Source organism: Miniopterus schreibersii (genome assembly GCF_964146895.1).
Source record: "Miniopterus schreibersii genome assembly, chromosome: 10".
Taxonomy (NCBI): Eukaryota; Metazoa; Chordata; class Mammalia; order Chiroptera; family Miniopteridae; genus Miniopterus; species Miniopterus schreibersii.
Window position 1 is genome coordinate 6,783,029 of NC_138110.1, and position 12,176 is coordinate 6,795,204.

Below are 12,176 nucleotides of genomic sequence, written 5' to 3' on the forward strand. Positions count from 1 at the left end.
TCACCCTCTTTTTTTTTTTTTTTAAATATGTTTTTATTGATTTTAGAGGGGAAGAGGGAGAGAGAGATAAACATAGATGTGAGATAGAAACATTGATTGGTTTCTCTAAGCACCCCAACTGACCAGGGACTGAACCTGCAACCTGGGCATGTGCCCTGACCGGAATCAAACAGGCGACCTTGTGGTGCATGGGAGGACGCTCAACCAGCTGAGCCACAGTGGCCAGGGCCCTGCACCCTCTTGTCAAATAACCTTTCTAATACTTCAGGACCAGCTCACATACCTTTTCTTCAAATGTTTGCAGAGATCCAGGGGCTGCTTCCCTATTGGTGTTGCCTCTGCAGGTGTGGTTCGTGCCCATCTCTGCCCGTCTTGCCTGTGTGTCTGACTTCCACCGCTAGCTGAGCTCCAGAGCAGAGTCCTTCGTCTAATGCCCACCCATTGCCGCAGTGCCACTGATAACTTGGTAGATGTTGGCTGAACAAATAATGTTACAAATGTTTTACGTACCTTCTTGAGGATGGAGGTTATTATGAGTCACTTGTTTTGTTCACGATTCCTGGTCCTCCCATACATTTTCCTCTCATAAGGTAGAAACTTGCAGAGTTTGTTGGAGGTGGCAGCTGGCTTTGCAGACGTGAGTGTAACTTATGAATTCTGAGTCTTGGTTCAGTCCTTTTTGCCGAATCACAGTTTTACACCTATGACCATGGAAGTCATGCGGCATTCATTATCTGTCATCTATCTGTATCCCCTGGTACCTCATTGCAGAGTCAAGAGCTCTGTGGTTCTGTTTCTTTACTACACCTGAGCTTGTGTTTTTTTAAAACCGTCTTCAATTTTAATCACTCTTTAAACCTTTGTTTTCTTTAGGTCGTGATGGATGTGTGTGCTCCCCGTGAAGTTGTTAGTTCATCCTTAGAGAAAGCGAGCAGTGAAAGCTACTGAAATAAGCTGTGATTGTACTGTACATACGACGCAAGGAACACTACGTGCCGCAGAGTGGTTCTGTTAACTTTTGTACCAAATAGCAATAAAAACTGTAGTTGGAACAGTTGGGTTGTATACAAATGGAGAATGGAAATCTCTATTTTGTTCCTGAATAATATTTTTTTTTTTTAGAGTTGACCAAATAAGGGGTTTTTGCATACTTGAGCGCTGCTGAAAAGAATCATTTGGGGTGGGGTGGGGAGAAAGTATATAATGCTTGCACCTCAGGTAAAATCTGTATATACATAAGTTGTACTTGCTTGTTTCAATACCCTGTGTATTTTTCTCATGTAGCTCATCACTTTTGAGCAGTTTCTGCTATTTCATTTAAAATGTATGTTTTTAAAAAATGTTCTTGATGATTTGTATTATGTTAAATTGTCTACAGTCTGTTGTCTTAAAATTGTTAATGGAAGTATTGACCCTCTGTGAATGTGTGCCGCGTATATCTAGCTCAGCTACTCGGATTTGGTACCCTTTTATCACAAATATTACTGTCAGCCGAGGAAGAGCCGCTCCACGGTCCTTTTTGGGGATCAGGTGTTTGTGGGACGGTTAAGTGTCTGCAGAGCAGCATTTCCTCTGTGGAGCAGCCAGCTGTCCAGCAAACACACCAAAGTATATGTGGAGCTACTGAAATTAGTCTCAAATGAATCATTTTTGTTGGAAAATTCAGTTTTTTAGGCATTTGCCTAAATTACTAGGTAAAAAGTATAAATTATACATGGGATATACAGATATTAGAAGCAGTTTTCAAGGACATGAGTGTTTTGGGGTAAATGTTAGGTTTGTATTTGGAAGTCTTGGTGCAGCTGCATTGGAGTCAACAGTGAGCACATTCAGACACGTTGGTTCTGAATCCAAAGTGCCAGCCGAGCCTCCTGCTAACGGGGAGGAAATGGCCTGTTTCTGTACCTCCTCTGTCTTCCCATTTTTGGTTTTAAAGCAGCATTTTCTCAGTACACGTCAGTTTGCGTTTTAGAGGATAGCCACCAGTTGGCTTGCTGGGTGTTTTAAAATTCCGGCCCCTTGATGGGCAGTCCGTAGCTGAGCTTCAGCAGTTCCTGGGTTTAACAACCACAAAACATTTTACTAAGAAAACTATTTGAAAAATAATTTTGCACTGTTAATGTTTCTTGTCTTGAGGGTAAAGTCCTAACCGCATCCTGATTTTTTTGTTGTTTTCATTATGCAACATGAAGCGTAATTGATCGGGAAGCCAACTCCCGTGTGACAGGGAGACTGACTGGCGATCAGCCTGCTGGCCTTGCCGCAACGTGCTTCGTATCAGGAAAGTGTACACTATTAACCCCTTTTCCTGTTCACAAGCTGAGCCATATGTACAGAATCTAGGTTTTTGGTTCCATAGTTTTGCACTTTTATAGCCTATTTTTGAAGATTTAACACACGTGCGAAGATGATTGACTTGATCGTTGCTAATCCAATGATTGTTACAGAAAGCTTGCTGTGACTATAAGTGTAAATCTTAAAAGGGGATATATCAGAGTAGAGGGCTGAAACTTAAACCTGTATTTAAAAACAAATCACCAAATCTATGGGAAAACAAGTCAGTTCGTGTTATGCTGAAATTATGGGGGTTTTCATATTCTCCTTTCTAACCACATTTCTAAAAGCATAAAAATACCAGTTTTTTTCTTTTCTTACAGCCCTGTATTCCAAAATATGTTGTTATTATTTTTTGTCCATCAGTATTAACTATTGGGATACTACTGGTTTTGTATGTTTTTTTTTCTTTCAGACAACAGTGCATATAATAGAGGTACAATCTGTTGGATTTTGTTTATGTATTTATTTCATTCCAGTTTGATTTATTTTAATTGTTGATAAGTTGTTAAACAGTAGACATTACTTGTTTTATTTATGATATATTTCAGCTTAAAGTTATGTTATTATATGTGGATGTAAATATAGATTTGGTGTTTTGCAGCCTTGGTTTCTGATCTTTACTGTGTTCCCGGTTTCTGATTTTGTTTCGTTTAACTTTTTATAAATACAATTTTAAACATACACGATAGTAGTAAGATTAGTATAATGGCTACCCCTGTCCTGGCAGCAACATTTTGTGTTTTTGAGTATTTCAAAGCAAATCTCTGGCATGATTTAATTTCATCCCCAAAACTCTTGAGAGTATGTATCTCTGACAGAGCCTTTCATTTCACACCTGGCTGAGTGGCCAGGGTTCCTCCTAGCCACCTGCCATCGTCTCACAGCTGGTAAGTTGCAGCCAGGGTCCAGACAAGATACACTCCAGTTTAGCTGACAGGTTTCTTAAGCCTGTTTTAATCTAACCCTCCCCCTGGGTGACATTTTATTCATTGAAGAAACTGGGTCATTGGTCCTGTAGAAGGTACCACATTCTTGTTTGAGTTTCTTGCATGTCTGTGGTTTCCTCTAACCTGTTTTTCCAGCCTCTGTGTATCCTATGAACTGGCAACTACACCTAGATGTTTAAGGTAGGTTGGAGCTCAGTTTTGGGGGCAAGGAGGTATGGACTTCTGTGGTGTCACCACTGGACACACAGCATTGGGCCTCCCAACCTGTAGTGGTGAGTTTGACCCGTGGGTTCAGATGTCACAGCGGCCTTTATAGAGTTTTCCCATCAACCTTTCCCCTCTGGGTTTTAGCAATCCTGATGAACATACGGAATGTCACAAAAGGTGATTTTTAAAAGTTCTATCATTCCTTCTGCATTTATAGGTTGGAATTCTATGAAGACCTCTGATTATTTGGGTCCTCTGACACACAGCTTAAACAAAAAGGGCTAAACCTCGATTTTCTCCTGTGATTAACCAGATTTGGGAACAAGTTGGTGGGGGCCCAGCATCTTCCAGACATGACTGGTGAATGCACTTTTGAATTTTTGTTACGACCTCGTGTGGTGCGTTTGGAGCAACTGCAGGTGTCATTTTGACGCTCAGTCCCGTTTGGCCAGCAGGGCTCCTCTTAAGTTGGCTGTGTTTGGGACAACCGTCTGAAGGCTTCTTAGCTTTTTGCGATGTCGAGATGTTCTGAGGTCATCTTGAATGTTTCTTGAGATCCAGGCCTGGAGACTTCTGCAAGGACCCTGGGCTCCATTGATTGGAAAGGTGGTCTGGGGAAAAGGGGTGTTCATTACAACCGGTGGTTTCAGCTCCTGAGCTGAAATACATCAAGAAGAATATCTCAGTCATAATACTGCTGTTTCTCATTCAAATTTAAGATGGTGCTTTTACTCCTTGATTTCATACTTGATTTTTCTGGAACCCTGGGTTGCTGGGACTAACATAACGAACTGCATCTTACTACATGAGACAAGTTATGATGCCAGTATTATTTGCAACATGATTACTAGATGAAGCTTTCAAAAAAATTTCCCCCCCACAGTTTTACTTGTTTATAGCAGTGGTTTTCAACTGTGGCCCCAGACAGCAAAACCATCACCACTGGGAAATGGTTAGAAGTGCAGATTATCAGGTTCGCCCCAGACCTGCTGAATCAGGAGCCTCGGGCGGGGCCGGCGTTATCGAGCCTCGGGTGCTCACTGGCCCCTGCCCCGGGCACAGTCATGTGGCAGAGCCTGAAGTTGCCTGGGTGCCGGGTGCTCCACAACGTCACACGCTGCCAGATTAGTTTTCTGTCTTTAGACACTGCTTTGCCTCCCCACCCTTTTCAGTATTTTGTTACATAAAGCATACTTTCATAGTTAAAACTATAAAACTCAGGTATATTCAGAGATGTCTAGCTTTCCACCCCTTCACCCTGATTCCTTTCTTCTATAACTTTGTTTTAAAATATGTTTCTATTGATTTTTTAGAGAGAGCAAGGGAGAGGGAGAGAAACATCATCGACTGGCTTCCTCCTGCACGTCCCCTACTGGGAATTGAGCCCGAAACCTGGGCATGTGCCCTGACCAGAAATTGAACCATGACCTCAACCACTGAGCCACACCAGCCGGACTGTAAAGTAACTTTAAACATTAGTTTTTGACTTATCCTTCGGTTGTTTTTTGAAAGGACAGGCCCACGCAGGTCCTTCTATTCCCTGATATGAAAAGGAGCACACACTCCACATTAGTACAGCTGGTAACGTGGCTGCTTCCTTTTTTCTTAAGAATGAAAGAGCAGCCCTGGCTGGTGTGCTCAGTGGTTAGAGTGGAGGCCCGAAGACTGAAGGTCTTGGGTTTGGCTGCCGGTCAAGGGCACGTACCTGGGTTGCAGTTTCTTCCCCGGTCCTTGTTGCGCGTTCGGGAAGCAACCAATTGATGTGTCTCAAGTCGATGTTTCTCTTTCCCTCTCTTCCATTCTCTCAAAATTAGTGGAAAAAATATCCTTGGGTGAAGATTAACAAACAAAAAAGGAAAGAAAGAGCACAGTTTTCTCCTGAAAATCGAATGACAGAAAATCTCATTTGCAGGGGCAAGTCCTGGCCCGTCCACCTGGTTTTACTTACTCAGCCCCAGCCATTGGCCTTACCAGGTGCTGGGCGTGGGCTCGGCGTCGGATCTGCCTCCCGTGAGCCCAGGTTCCGATTCCTCCCTCCTGGGGCTGGGTGCTGGGTGCTGGAGATGGACTGAAAACCGGCCCAGGACCTGTGGTGACACGTTGGGACAGTCACACGGGCTTGGTGGTCAGGCTAGGTTGTAAACAGACGTAAAGGCTTCCCCTACCCCTCTCGTTTATTATGGCAGCTTCAGGGGACTTGGCTTTCCTTCTGGAAAATTCTAAGGCCCTTTCTCTTTCAGCAGTGGTCTTGCTGGTTCGGACCTGGTAACACTTTAATTTCAGATAATCCACATTGAAGTGCTCATGTGTCACCTGCCCCCCAAGCCTCCCCAGCTCTCTGTTTGGTGTTCATTCCTTCCAGCACTCAGCACTGCCTCGGTCAGGGTGAGCACCCCGAGGGCAGACATTTATCTGTTTATCTCCTGGGTTTCGTGAAGGGTTTGGCGGTGCTAATATTTGTTGCTAGGATGGATGGATGAGCATACGAGGTTGAGAGGGAGTCCGGATTTATCTCAGAATAACCTCCTACCTTTGAGATTATTTGCTAAGTTACTCTGCGTGAGCATTTCCATCTATCCATAGCAATAACTGGAGTGGCCCTCAACACGTGGCAGTTACTACCCCCTGCTCGGGTACCAAGTGAGGCGAGTTTTACCCAGAGCACGATGTGTGGGGGGCAGGTGTTTTAGAAGAATCGCAGGTGTGTAGGATCTAGGGCCCTTGGGTCTGGTGGGCTTTTTCCAGGGTGTGTGTGGGTGGGGGAGAGAGTGGTGGAGGTGGCTGTAGGGCAGTTTGAGAACCAGATTATAGGAGATTAGAGATATGGGCATACCTCACTTTACTACACAACACTGCGTTTTTGTTTGTTTTTTTTACAAATTGAAAGTTGTGGCAACCCTACATTGAACAAGTCTATCAGGGCCATTTTCCCAACAAGCTCAGATGATGGTTAGCATTTTTTTAGCAATAAAGTATTTTTAATTATTTTTTATGTGTCTTGGCCGGAAATTGAACCTCCAACCCTGGCTTATGGGAATGATGCTCTAACCAACTGAGCTGCCCTGCCAGGACTAAAGTATATTTTAATTAAGGTGTGTACTACGTGCCAGAGACAGCGCAAGGGACTTACATGCAGTATCTTAAGGTGGCCGATTTATTCTCACCATTTTACAGGTGAGAAAACTGAGGCCCATAGAGGTGAAGTAACTTACCCATGGCTGGTAAAGGGGTTGAACGAGGTTAGTGCTTTTTTCCTATAGATAGGTAGCTGGTTGCAGTTCATATGTGAGTTTTGTAAAAGGTGGGTGTTTTGGTGCATCTCGCAGAAGCAGTAAAGTGGATCTGGCTACATTTGGAACCCGAATCGTCTCTGGTCATGAGGTAGGGCACCAGCACAACACACTTCTGCTAGATTGCATGCGGGAGCGGCGTTCTGGAAGACAGTCAATAAATGAACGCTTTGAATAATTCGAGACTGTTTTTCCCTAAGAACTAACTGACCAGCGACCCCAGACATTTTAGCGCTAGAAAGTGTTAAATAAACTTTGCCACAAGGCGGCGCTGCTCCGAACAAAGTGCATTTACTTGTCCCACCAGCTTTTTGGGACAAGTTTTCCAAGGCAGACATTTGCGTTACTACCAATGCTGCAGGAAAGACGAGACTCTGTTAATACGACTTTATTGAGATATTTATAAAGTTTTTATAGTTCATCTCACCAGGAGTCTCAGTCTTTATGCTCATGACCTAGTTTAGTCCTTGCGCTTGGCGATGGGAACACTGAAGCCCTTATTTCCGGCACCGCCCAAGCCCCCTGTCATTCCTTTGCCGCCTCCTGAGAGCAGGAGGATGTTGGCGGAAGGTCCAGCTCGGGTCCGTTACCCTGGCAGGGCGGGGTCCAGTCTGAAGGGAAAGGAAACTAGTCCTGGGGGAAGGGAGCCTCGCTCAGGTGTGGCCCCCGGAGCCCCCGGCCGGCTTCCTCTCCACCCCCCCGCCCTGTCTCCGCTTCTCCCCCCACCCCAGTCCAAGAGGACTCCATGGGACCACCAGCTTCCCTGAACTTTGAAGTGCAGACCCAAGTTTAATGCAACAAATACCCCCTTGGGTGTGCCGCAGGATGTAAGTCATTCTGATTTCAGATTTTTTAAAGCACAGAAGGGGCGGTGTCCAGGCACCAGGACACTGATAGTTCGGTACTTTAAAATGGCACAGGCGCAAATGCTGCGAGAGGAACGGTAAGTGCACCGTGGCATATCCTCACAGTAGGTCACAGCAGGAGGGTGGGTGGCCCACGGTCATAACTGTGAATGGAAAGTGCCCGGCACCGCCTTGGCCAGTGTGCTGAGTGGTTAGAGGGTCTCGGGTTCGATTCCCGGTCAAGGGCATGTATCTGGGTTGCAGGTTCTATCCATGGCTGGTCGGGGCCTATGCAGGAGGCAACCAATCAATTGTCTTTCTCTCTCCCCCATTCTGTCTAAACATCAATGGAAAAAATATCCTTGGGTGGGAGTTAACAAAAAGAAAAAAGAAAAATGCCGGGCACAAAAGGATTCCGCTGCGTAAAGGACAAAACTGGCAAAACTAGCCTATGCTAGGGGCCAGGACGAGCGTGGCGTGCTGTTGGGGTGACTGCAGAGAGGCACAGGCTTTTGGGTGCTGGAGACGCTTCATTTCTTCCTCTGGGTGCTGGTTTATCTTGTGAAAACCCATGGAGGTCTACACAGATGACTTTGCACTTTGTGTACAGGTATATTATATGTCAATTAAAAAGAAATAGCACAGGAAGGTGCTGGGGAATGCAGAGTTCAAAAACCAGAGCAAGACTGAGGTTTTGATTCACAACGTGCCTTTCTGATCGGCACAATTTAATGCCATTCTCTAAACAGGTAAACTGAGGCTCGGACAGTTGGGCGCCGTGAGTCTGGGTGCAGGTGGGTCTGGCAGGGTGGGGGTTCGGTCCGGGTGTGGCTGTCCGCAGAGCCTTGGGCACCTCCAGCACGGCGGGCCCCCCTCCGGGCGGTGTGACGATTGCTACACCATCACAAGACAGGTGCCCATTTGTGAAGTTGGCTACAGATGACTCTCTCTGGCAAGACTGAGCTCCATGAAGGCAGGGCAGGCTCGCTCATTCATTCATTCACTCATTCATTTATTTATTTGAGGGTCTATTGTGAAAACACAAATGTTTTTGGCCCTTATGAAGCTATAAATAAATCTTATTATACAGGATGTCAGGACTCAAAAGAACTATGGAAAATAACCTGGTGAGGAGGTTCAGGTTGGGTTGGGGGCGGGGGTGCAATTTCAAATACAATGGTTGCAAAAGTTCTCACTGGCCATTTGGGCAAAGGATTGAAGGAGGTGAGGGAGGAGCCATCTGGGTATTTGGACAGAAACATTCCAGGCAAAGGAAGCCGCAGGTGCAAAGGCCCTGATTACTCCCCCGTGAGAAGGTGCAGGTGGCTGGCCGGCAGGTGGCTCTGGAGAGGAGGGGATGGGGCCTTGCTGGGCCTTGGGAAGGACCTTGGCTTTTGTTCTGAGCTGATGGGGAGCCACTGGGGGTTCTGAGCAGAGGATGAACGTAATTGGACTTAGCCACAGTTGTATCCCCAGCTCCTAGCCTGGTCAGACGAATTGGTCACTGAATCATTGATGGCACCTTCAAATGGGGTCGAACATTCATGCAGCAGAGACACTGACAGGGCTGCTCATCCCACCATGTTGAACTTGGTTTTCATTCCCGGAAGATGCCACCTGTCAGGGCATTGGACCTCTGGGAGGAGAGCCAGGAGGGCTTCCTGGAAGAAGTGCCATCTAATCTGAGGCTTGCACAAGGGGCCAGAAAGCTTGCACCTGCTGTTCCCCGGGAGGGTGAAGGCAGCAAGGCCCAATTCAGAGATCACAGGTAGGTGGGGACCAGTTGCTTAGAGTTTTCTGCTCTGAAGGATGTGAAGAGGCTGAAGAGGGGCGGTAGCAGGTGAGGGCGCTCACGTCACCTTGATGGCGAGAAACGCTGCAGGGTGCAGAGCCCCAGGACAGGACAGCACAGGTTTCATCGACCGGAAGCAGAAAGGCAATGTCAGATAACAACTTCGGGTTGAACTTGTATTAACGTCTCCCTCATTATTACGGGTTAGATTTTGAAGGTGCGCAGGCGAGTGTAGCGAATGGAATCCTCTAACGACGCTTTTTATTGCTTTTTGCTGATCCTTAATAAAAAACAATCCTAAATCACAGCCAGCTCGATGGCCTCTTTTCATCTGCAACACAAACGACACCTCCAGTTGAGGAGTTTAAAGATTTTCAGATGTAGCATCAGCCCCACCGGGACCGCCAGCCACAGAGGGGGGCTGTGTGTCTTTGTACGCAAATTTGAATTATGCAAATCTAAAATTGTTAAATGCAAACTTGAATTATGCAAATCTAAAATTGTGAATCAGAGACGTGTTAAATAGAGTTCCATCGGAGGTACCAAATTGCCTGTAGTGTGATTTCCACAAAATCAGAAATTCTCAGAGAATCTTGTTTCAGGGGGGAGAGCTGCAGGCGGTGCGAACATCCCGCCACACGGGGGCGCCCGCCGCCAGGTAAGCGGACCTGCGGCCAGTCCTTTGTTGGGATTAGGCCTGGCTCCTGCGGCTTCAAATGGTGTCCCGGCTTTGGGTTTCCTTCCCCTGACAAAAACCCCCAAACAGACCCCCCGCACCCCCCGCAAACAACCAGAAAAACGCAGCTGCTTGTAATTCCAACATGGACATGCCTCTGAAACCAGAGGCCATTTGGCCAAAGGAAACACTTAAAAATTCAAATGAAAGATCGTAGCTGATGCCTTCCTTGAACAATGATGGCATTTATGTCGTAGCCCCTCCTCCCCTGTTATACGAGTTTATTTGAGCCAAACCGACGACATATGCCGGCCAGCAAGATCTCAAATGCTCCATTTGACAGCTCTCTCTGTACCGTTAAAATCGCCATTGAAATAAAAGTGAACAAAATTATATCCGCAGCTGGTTAAAACAATCAAATCGTATTCTAGTGAAAAACAAGGCTTGTGCTGGCTGCCCGCACCCCAGGCCCGCTCTTCCGTGGAGCCAGCCACGTGGCTGGCGCTGGCCTCGCTGGCCTCTCCCTTTGCCAGGATTGCTAGTTTGCAGTGTTTTCTAAAGGAGGCGCTACTGGCATTTGGGGCGGGACAGCTGCTTCTTGCGTGGGTCTGTCCATCCATGGCCACACGGCCTGGGACATTCCTGCCCTCACCCCACCCAAGCTGGAGAATCTGCCGATTCCGTGAGAAAAGTGTTTGCAAAGGTGCTTCGGGTGCCGCCTGCTCTGGTCAGTGCAGAACGCCCTCCCTGCCTCACACTTGTAATTGCAGTGGTGGGGCCTCCTCTGCATTTCCCCCCCGTGCTCAGTATTTCCTGCCTCCCCACTTTGTGGACGGCGCTGTAACACGCCTGTGCAAGTTACTGTTTCTAGTCCCTGTTCTCAGTTCTTTTGGGTGTACATCCAGGAGTGAAATTTTACGAGTCCCTACATCACACACTTTTTTCCTTTTATTTTAAAATATAAAAACCCATATTTGTGCTTCATTTTACTTTGATTTTTAAAAATTTTAGGAGGTCATGGGTTCGATTCCATCAGGGCACATGTCCAAGTTTCAGCGTGATCCCCTGTCGGGGGCATGCAGGAGGCGGCCCATTGATGTTTCTCTCCCTTCAATGTTTCTCTCTCTCTCCCTCTCCTTTCCTCTCTCTGAAATCAATAAAAAACATATTTAAAAAATTAGATGTAAACTCATTTTTAGTGTGACATTTTCTCCTAGACTTTTACTCTAAACTTTAATAATTGCTTTTTTTCCCTCTTGAATCTCTACTGTGAGTGACTGTGATGCTGAATAAATATATTTTAGTAAACGAATGAATGATATTCGCCAACGCAGCCCTTAGTGACAAAATCCACCAAGACTTTTATCAATGAATTTGTACCTTATTTGTTATGACATTTGAAAATTTGTTATATAAGAATGTGGAATATATTCTGGGCATCTAACCGAGGCTCTACTATAAGAACTGAATTATAATGAATGGCTAGGGAACTTTCATTCATACCAAGGAGCATAGGCTGTGTTCTGCTTTTTAACTTTTCTGTCTCAGCCTCTCAACCAGTGCGTGTTCCATCTGATCTGTTAGCGAACGGGCTGGACTAGTGGCCTCTCAGCAGTGGAGTCTAGATTCACACCCACACCCTAGAGCAGTCTCTACTTAATTGGGCTACTTTCTCCACCCAGAGAATTCTGGAACACTCAGAACCCAGACAGGTAGAAAGGGCACTTCATTTTTTTTTAAAAAGAAAGTCCACTGGGGGGACAGGAGGAGATTAACCAAAGAATGTACATGTATAGACGCATTGCCCAGGGACACAGACAGTAGGGCTGCGAAGGCCTGGGGGGGGCCGGTGCGGGGTGGAGAGGGTCAGTGGGGGAGAAAAGGGGACATCTGTAATACTTTCAACAATAAAGAAAAAAAAAAAAAAAGAAAGCTCATTCGAGCGCCTTCCTTCACCGGTGAACCCAAGGAAAGCGTCTTCCTCCCAGGCGATGGCAATGCAGCCTCTGTCCACCGGGGGGCAGTGTTAGCCAAGAATAGCAATTGGAACAAAGAGAAGCGGGCCCTGGATTTGCAGAGCAA

General features: G+C 46.2%; 1 protein-coding gene across 4 annotated transcripts in view; it reads left to right on the forward strand.

Moving 5' to 3' along the window:
- ZNF217 (zinc finger protein 217) overlaps positions 1–2,936 on the forward strand; it is a 38,571-nt gene extending 35,635 nt beyond the window's left edge. For all 4 annotated transcript variants that reach the window (XM_081150025.1, XM_081150028.1, XM_081150026.1 and 1 more), the window contains one exon: positions 874–2,936. The gene's annotated coding sequence lies outside the window, so the exon portion shown is untranslated. The remainder of the gene's footprint in view (positions 1–873) is intronic.
- Positions 2,937–12,176: the final 9,240 nt, after the last annotated feature.